We start from the raw sequence: 7,073 nt of genomic DNA on the forward strand, positions 1-7,073 counted from the left end.
TTGTAAAAGCAAGATGCTATAAGCCCAAGGGTTCCAAACAGGGAAAAAATAGCCCAGTGGGGAAAGGAAGTAAAGTCTACAATAGCAGTAATGAACAATTAAAATAAAACATCTTAAGAACAGTAACAACATTCAAACAAATCTTGCATAACTATATAAACTATAAAAAAAATAGATATAACAGAAATATTTCCGGGACAATTTTGATTTATAGTAATGTTAAATTAAACTTAATCTTTTTAAACCTTACAAAAATTACAACTATCTTGACATATCTTAGACCTGGCCTCCAAACTACAATAAAATAATCTAATTTCAAGGAATTACCGGCAAGTGTCAAAGTGCCCAGCGAGAGACGGTTGTACTATAGTCATGGAGTTTAAATATAAAAGAAAACATCCCCCATTGGCAAAATACTCAACAACTTGTGTGGCCAAGTGTCAATTTGAAGATATTTGGTCAGATAGCATCTATAACGTTTACAACTCTTCCAGAAGGCTAAAATCACTGTCAGATCTTTGTACAGAGAGCATCTAAACAGTTTACAACTCTTCCAGAAGGCTAAAATTACTACCAGATCTTTGCTCAGACCGAATCTACTGTATAATGTTTTTAAAACATTTCAGCAGTATCTATATATTCCCGGGAAACCTCTTCACTTGTCTACCTCCGAGTTATATCTGTAGTTATAGAGCATCTGCATCCTTCCGTTCAGCTATCAACCAATAGCAATTCCCAACTCGTTGAATTATAGTTGACAACATTAGACACATGAAAGACATATTTCCATTGAGAATGAGTCTTTATGATGTCAATAACAGCAATTACAAAAAGAGAATCTACCAAAATTTTAAGGTTGTTGCCAGCGAAGGGGAAAGCTTTGACTTTGAGAAGCAAGTAATGTGTAAATTCATCATAACCAACATCCTTGCTTGCTCTTACGAACTATGTGTACAATACAAAGGAAATCAAGCAAGAATTTACTGTCTAGGTGCAGTGTAAGTTGTCAAGCTAAAAGAAGGGCAAGGGTTTTGATTATTTTGCATTTAAATCCCAAAAGGATTTTGGGAATGGTGGTGAGAAAAGGTACTAAAGCTGGGATAATGAAGATGAATTTATCAAAGACATCAGCTAGGGAATTATTATCAATATTACTTGCTAAGCTACAACACTAGCTGGAGAAGCAGGACGCTTTAAGCGCCAGGGCTTCAATAGGGAAAATAGCCCACTGAGGAAGGAAACAAGGAAAATTAAATATCTTAAGAACAGTAACAACATTAAAAGAAATATTTCCTATATAAACTACAAAAACTTTAACAAAACAAGAGGAAGAGAAACGAGATAGAATAGTATGCCCGGGTGTACCCTCAAGCAAGAGAACTCTAAGCCAAGACAATGGAAGACCATGGTGCAGAAGCTATAGCACTACAAAGACTAGAGAACAATTTGTTTGATTTTGGAGTGTATTTCTCCTAAAAAAGCTGCTTACCATAGCTAAAGAATCTCTTCTACCCTTACCAAGAGGAAATTAACCACTGAACAATTTCAGTGCAGTAGTTAACCCCTTTGGTGAAGAAGAATTGTTTGGTAATCCCACTGTTGGTAGGTTTATGAGGACAGAGGAGAATCTGTAAAGAATAGGCCAGACTATTCGGTGTATTTGTAGGCCAAGGAATAGTGAACCGTAACCAGAGAGAAGGATCCAATGTAGCACTGTCTGGCCAGTCAAAGGACCCCATAACTCTGTAGCGGTAGTATCTCAACAGGTGGCCGGTCCCCTGTCAACCTACTACCCAGAGAAATCATGAATAAACTATAAATGACAAGATATATTAAGATCGTCAACATTAAAATAGATCATTCATAAATAAACTCTGTCAACCTTTTCAACAGAAGTTCCACCGATTCAACCACAGATTAGGGGGATCTTTCCGCAATTTGGTTACAGCTTTGCCAAATAAGGTTGTGGCTTGGCTAGTAATAATGATAATTATATAAACACAGTAAACATTCTGTTATTGTAGAAGTTAAGAAAAGATGCTATCAGTTGCAGTGCTCCAACAGGAAAAAAAAGGCCTATTGCAGATTCAGAGAGAGGGGTACTACCATTAAGAGTACTGCATACCAGATAGACAGTACCTTATATGGTATATGGTCCATTTCTCCTGTGACAATTAAAAATAATTAATGGGTAATGATCAAAATTGAAAAATCTCACTAAAAGAGGGACCAATGAAAGACAAAGAGGTCTTCACGGCAAAGCTATGGATCCTTTGTTTACAACAATGACTACGAAGAAGTAACACCAGGATCTAAGTGAAGACTGAAGTGTCACCTGATCCTGTATGTGGTAAGAGGTCCTGCACATATGTAGAATACACATCCTGGAGCTAAAGATAAGAAATAATCTGTCCGCAAGGAAAAAGAGGTACAGGGCTCTACAGGGCAGCTGAGTGTACATGTTTTCAAAGTATATACTGAAGTATGTTAAGGCTGTGTATTAGTAGAACCCGGTGCAAGTGTTTCCTTAATAATATATGAAGAACTACAAGATGCATCAAAAGGAGTGAACTGCGATACCTAAAAAGTAAATTTATAGCCGTATGAGGAGTAACAATCAATATGAGTTTTATGTAGTACTCACTACTGAGATTCCTGGAATAACCATAATTGTGGGATTTGATATTAACCAAACATTAAATCATGACTTGTGGGGACGTGGAGAACGATATCATTTCCACTGTAGATAACCGAAAAAAAATCTTTAAGTTTTCTGTGTGTGTAACTATGGGGAAGAGAGAAAAAGTACTATTAACAGGAACATAGCTGAGTGAGCTACATTATATATTTTTTCTTAATAACTTGATAAAAAGTCTAAATAGGTATGTTGAAGGTAATTAGCAGTTCCCTAGTTTACAGTTTGGCTTTTGCAAATTTTGGAGCTTGTGATAACATCACATTCATACAATTTCCTACATTGTTCAGAAATCCATTAACTGGTTATGAAGGTCGTATGATTGGCCTGATTTTAGTGTTGCCTTTGACCATATTAATCAAGAGCCCCATGTTTTCAAACTTACAACTGATACGAGTAGATTGGTCTTTTCTTAGCATCATTATGGAATTTTTAAGAAATGGATGGCAGAATAATTGTTGATGAGCGCCATAGTGACTACTGTATAAGAATTTGATATCTGGTATTCCTCAGGGTAGTTTTCTTGACCCCTTACTTTTCATACTATAAACTCATATGTGGTTCGTCCTAGAAAACTATCTCATATGTAAATGATGCTACTCTCTGTGCATCAATTCCATCTCTTGAATGTAAACTTATGGTTGCTGAATCCTTTGACAGAAATCTAGCTAATATTAGTGCATGGTGAAAATTATGGGACAAGAAGTTGTACCATATGCAAAACTCAAAGTGTAATTGTAGGCATGTCTGGGACAGTAGCTCATCAACATCCAGATCTCTGGATTTTATATTTCTTTTAAAATTCTTGATAGCAAATTTTCTGTTTCTTCTTCAATTCCACAAAAACAGGCTTATTGATTAAGTCTTTTAATTATTTTTGGTGACCAATCTAACATGAGAAAAATATTTTATAATTTCTTCTACCATATTTTGGGTTTTGTTCTCTTGTATAGTCGTCATATGCCGACTATCATCTTAATTTGTAGCCTAGAACTTGTGGCCCCAGCATTCACTTAGTTCTTTATGCATGTTGCATAAAGTTTTCAAAATTCTGGCCATCCTTTACATATAGCTTTCCAAACTGTACCATCATGTACAACAGTATGTAATACTAGATGTGGTGTTAATTCTAACAGTCTTGCCTTCTCCATCATAAGGCTTAATACTTCACTGTATTCTATCAGTTTTATTCCAGCTGTAGTCAGATTGTGGAAGGATCTTCCTTATCTGGTAACTTGAATTGGAGAAACTTCAGAAACTCTAATTTGTCGCAAAAGCTTTTCTGTTGAACAGGATAACCTAAGTCTTGTTTCATAGATTTTTCACGAATGATCTATTCTAGTCACAAACAATCTTAATATGTCTTTTAACTATTTTTATTATTTATCATACATAGTTTGTTTGTGATTACTCTATTTCCTTTCCACAAAGGGCCTATTTTCCTGTTGGAGTACTTCTGCTTGTAGTACTGTATCCTCCTTTTCCAACTAGGGTTGTAGCTTGGCTAGTAGTAATAATAATAATAATAATAATAACATAAACCCGCATCGGCAGTGGAAAGATTCCACTCTTGTAGACGTTATGAAAGGAAAAGAAAGATAAATACAATTTGTTTCTATGACCCTTTGACTTAAACTTTGTAAGCATTCAATCGCAAGTCCTTAAGTTAGACTTTGTACACTCCTGAAAATGGTAACTGTGTCTGGCAGTAATACCGATGTACTTTGCAGGAGAACGAGCAAAGATTTAGTCTTAAACAATAGATGTTTCCCTCGAATGGTTTTGAACATCCACAACTCACTTTGTGAATACCATGCTTGTCTCCAAAAATTTCTTGTGCTATGCATGAATTGATGGAAGCGACTATCTACGCTGAATCAGTGTATCCGATTTTGAACCAACAAACCAAGACACAAATTGTGTTCTTCCTTGAGGAGTAGCTATTTCTTGGGGATTCAGTTAACATGCCTCTTCCACTGACAATGTATTAAAAATACACAAATGCAATGTGATTAAAAATGATGATAACTGCTGAGTATATTGGAAAAATCTGATTAAGATATCTCCTTAATGGCTTATGTAATATACTGTATTTTTAATTGCAAATAGACTTTATGGACACTATATATCTAATGTAAATATAAATTTTCAGAAACATATTATTATTATTACTAGCTAAGCTACAACCCTATTTGGAAAAGGAGGATGCTATACTGTAAGCCCAAGGGCTCCAACAGGGAAAAATACCCCAGTTTTGAAAGGAAATAAAGAAATAAATGAACTATATAAGAAGTTATGAATACAGTAATTGAAATAAAATATTTTAAGAACAGTAAGAACATTAAAACAGATCTTTCATACATAAACTATAAAAAGACTTATGTCAGGTTGTTCAACATGAAAAAAAAAAATTGCTGCAAGTTTGAACTTTTAAAGTTCTACCAATTCAACTACTATTCTAGAAAGATCATTCCACAAGTTGGTTACAGCTGGAATAAAATTTGAGAATACTATCTAGTATTGAGCCTTATGATGGAGAAGGCCTGACGATTAGAATTAACTGCATACTAGTGTTACAAACAGGATGGTACTGTCTAGGAAGATCTGAATGTAAAGGATGGTCAGAATTAGGAAAAATCTTATGCAACATGCATATCAAACTAATTGAATGATGATGCCAGAGATTAATATTTAGATCAGGAATAAGAAATTTGATAGAATGTAAGTTCCTGGCCAATAAATTAAAATGAGAATCAGCAGCTGAAGACCAGACAGGAAAACAATACTTGAAACAAGGTAGAATGAAAGAATTAAAACACTTCTTTAGAATACAGTAGATTGATTAACGAAAATCTTACAAGATTTTCTCAATATCCAATTTTTGTGCAGTTAAAGAAGACACAGACTTAATGTGTTTCTCTCAAAAGTAAACTTGCTGTTGAGAATCACACCTTAAATTATATGTCATACAGAGTTAATACTTACAATCATTCTTTTAGTTTTGTTAGGATTTAACTTCATGCCCCATAATTTGCACCATGACTAATTTTAGCCAGATCTCTATTAAGAAATTCAGCAACCTCAGATCTATATTTAGGAGATGGAATTAATGCAAAGAGAGTAGCACCATCTGCATATGCAATGAGCTTGTTTTTAAGGACAAACCACATGTCATTTGTATATATCATGAAAAGTAATGGGCTTAGAACACTACACGGAGAAACACCAATTATCCCATTCTATACTCACTATGGTGCCCATCAACAATAACCCTTTGCAGTCTAACGATGCAAAGAAAATACCCACCCACTCCCAAATGTTTGAGTTTGAAAACAAGGGCCTCATGATTACCACGGTTAAAAGCAGCACTACATTCAAGGCTAATCATATGAACTTCCTGATCACAATCAAGAGATTTCTGTACAGCATTGGAGCTTGAAAGGGTATCATATGCTCCAAGGCCATTATGAAAGCCAAATTGCAAACTAGGGTACAGATGATTACCTTCAGCAAACCTATTTGGACGTTTTACCAAAAGATGTTCAAAAACTTTATATAATATGGGAGTTATGAAAATTAGGTGGTAATCAGTTGGACTTGAGCTACCATAAACACATTTACATAGTGGAGTAACATTACCAATTCTCCAACAAGTGCTAAAACCTCCTATTCTCGCTAATTTGTGCAAAATAACAGATAACTTTGGAGCCAAGAAATTGCCAGTTTTTATAAAAAAAAAAAAAAGGAAAAATACCACTTGGGTCTATACATCTATAAGCATCAAGGTCCATCAAGATTCTTGAGCTTTAATTTCAGGAAAACAAGAATGAGGAAGATCAAGTTTCTCATTACTCTTCTTATCATCAAACACATCAGCCAAAAGGGATGCCTTTTCATTTGGACAGTGAGTAAGGAAGCCATCTGGTTTAAATAAAGGAAGAATTGTTGCATCTACACCAAAGAGTGCAGATTTAATGATAGCCCACCACTTGTGTTCATTTGCTGTACCAGGAAAGGGTTTCTTTTATGGTTAAATTGTATTTCTTTTCAGTTGAAGCATAAACTCTCTGAGCGAAAGCTCTAACATGAGTAAAGTTATTCCAAGTTAAATCTGATCTCTTACACATCCAAAGACGATAAGACCTCCTGCTTCTTCAAATAATCACATCTACAATCTTCATTGAACCATAGTTTGTCTTTCACTTGGTACAGTACCTTAGCACACAAGGAATAAGCGTATCAATTATGCTGACTAGATTCTTATTCAACGGGGTAGCTATAACCTTGTTTGATAGATGACTGGACGTTAGTGACAGTTGACGCATGGTTAGACAAACTAAGACAGTTGACGTCTGGTTAGACAAAAGCCACAACTACA

The sequence above is a fragment of the Palaemon carinicauda genome, chromosome 1, assembly GCF_036898095.1.
Source record: "Palaemon carinicauda isolate YSFRI2023 chromosome 1, ASM3689809v2, whole genome shotgun sequence".
NCBI lineage: Eukaryota > Metazoa > Arthropoda > Malacostraca > Decapoda > Palaemonidae > Palaemon > Palaemon carinicauda.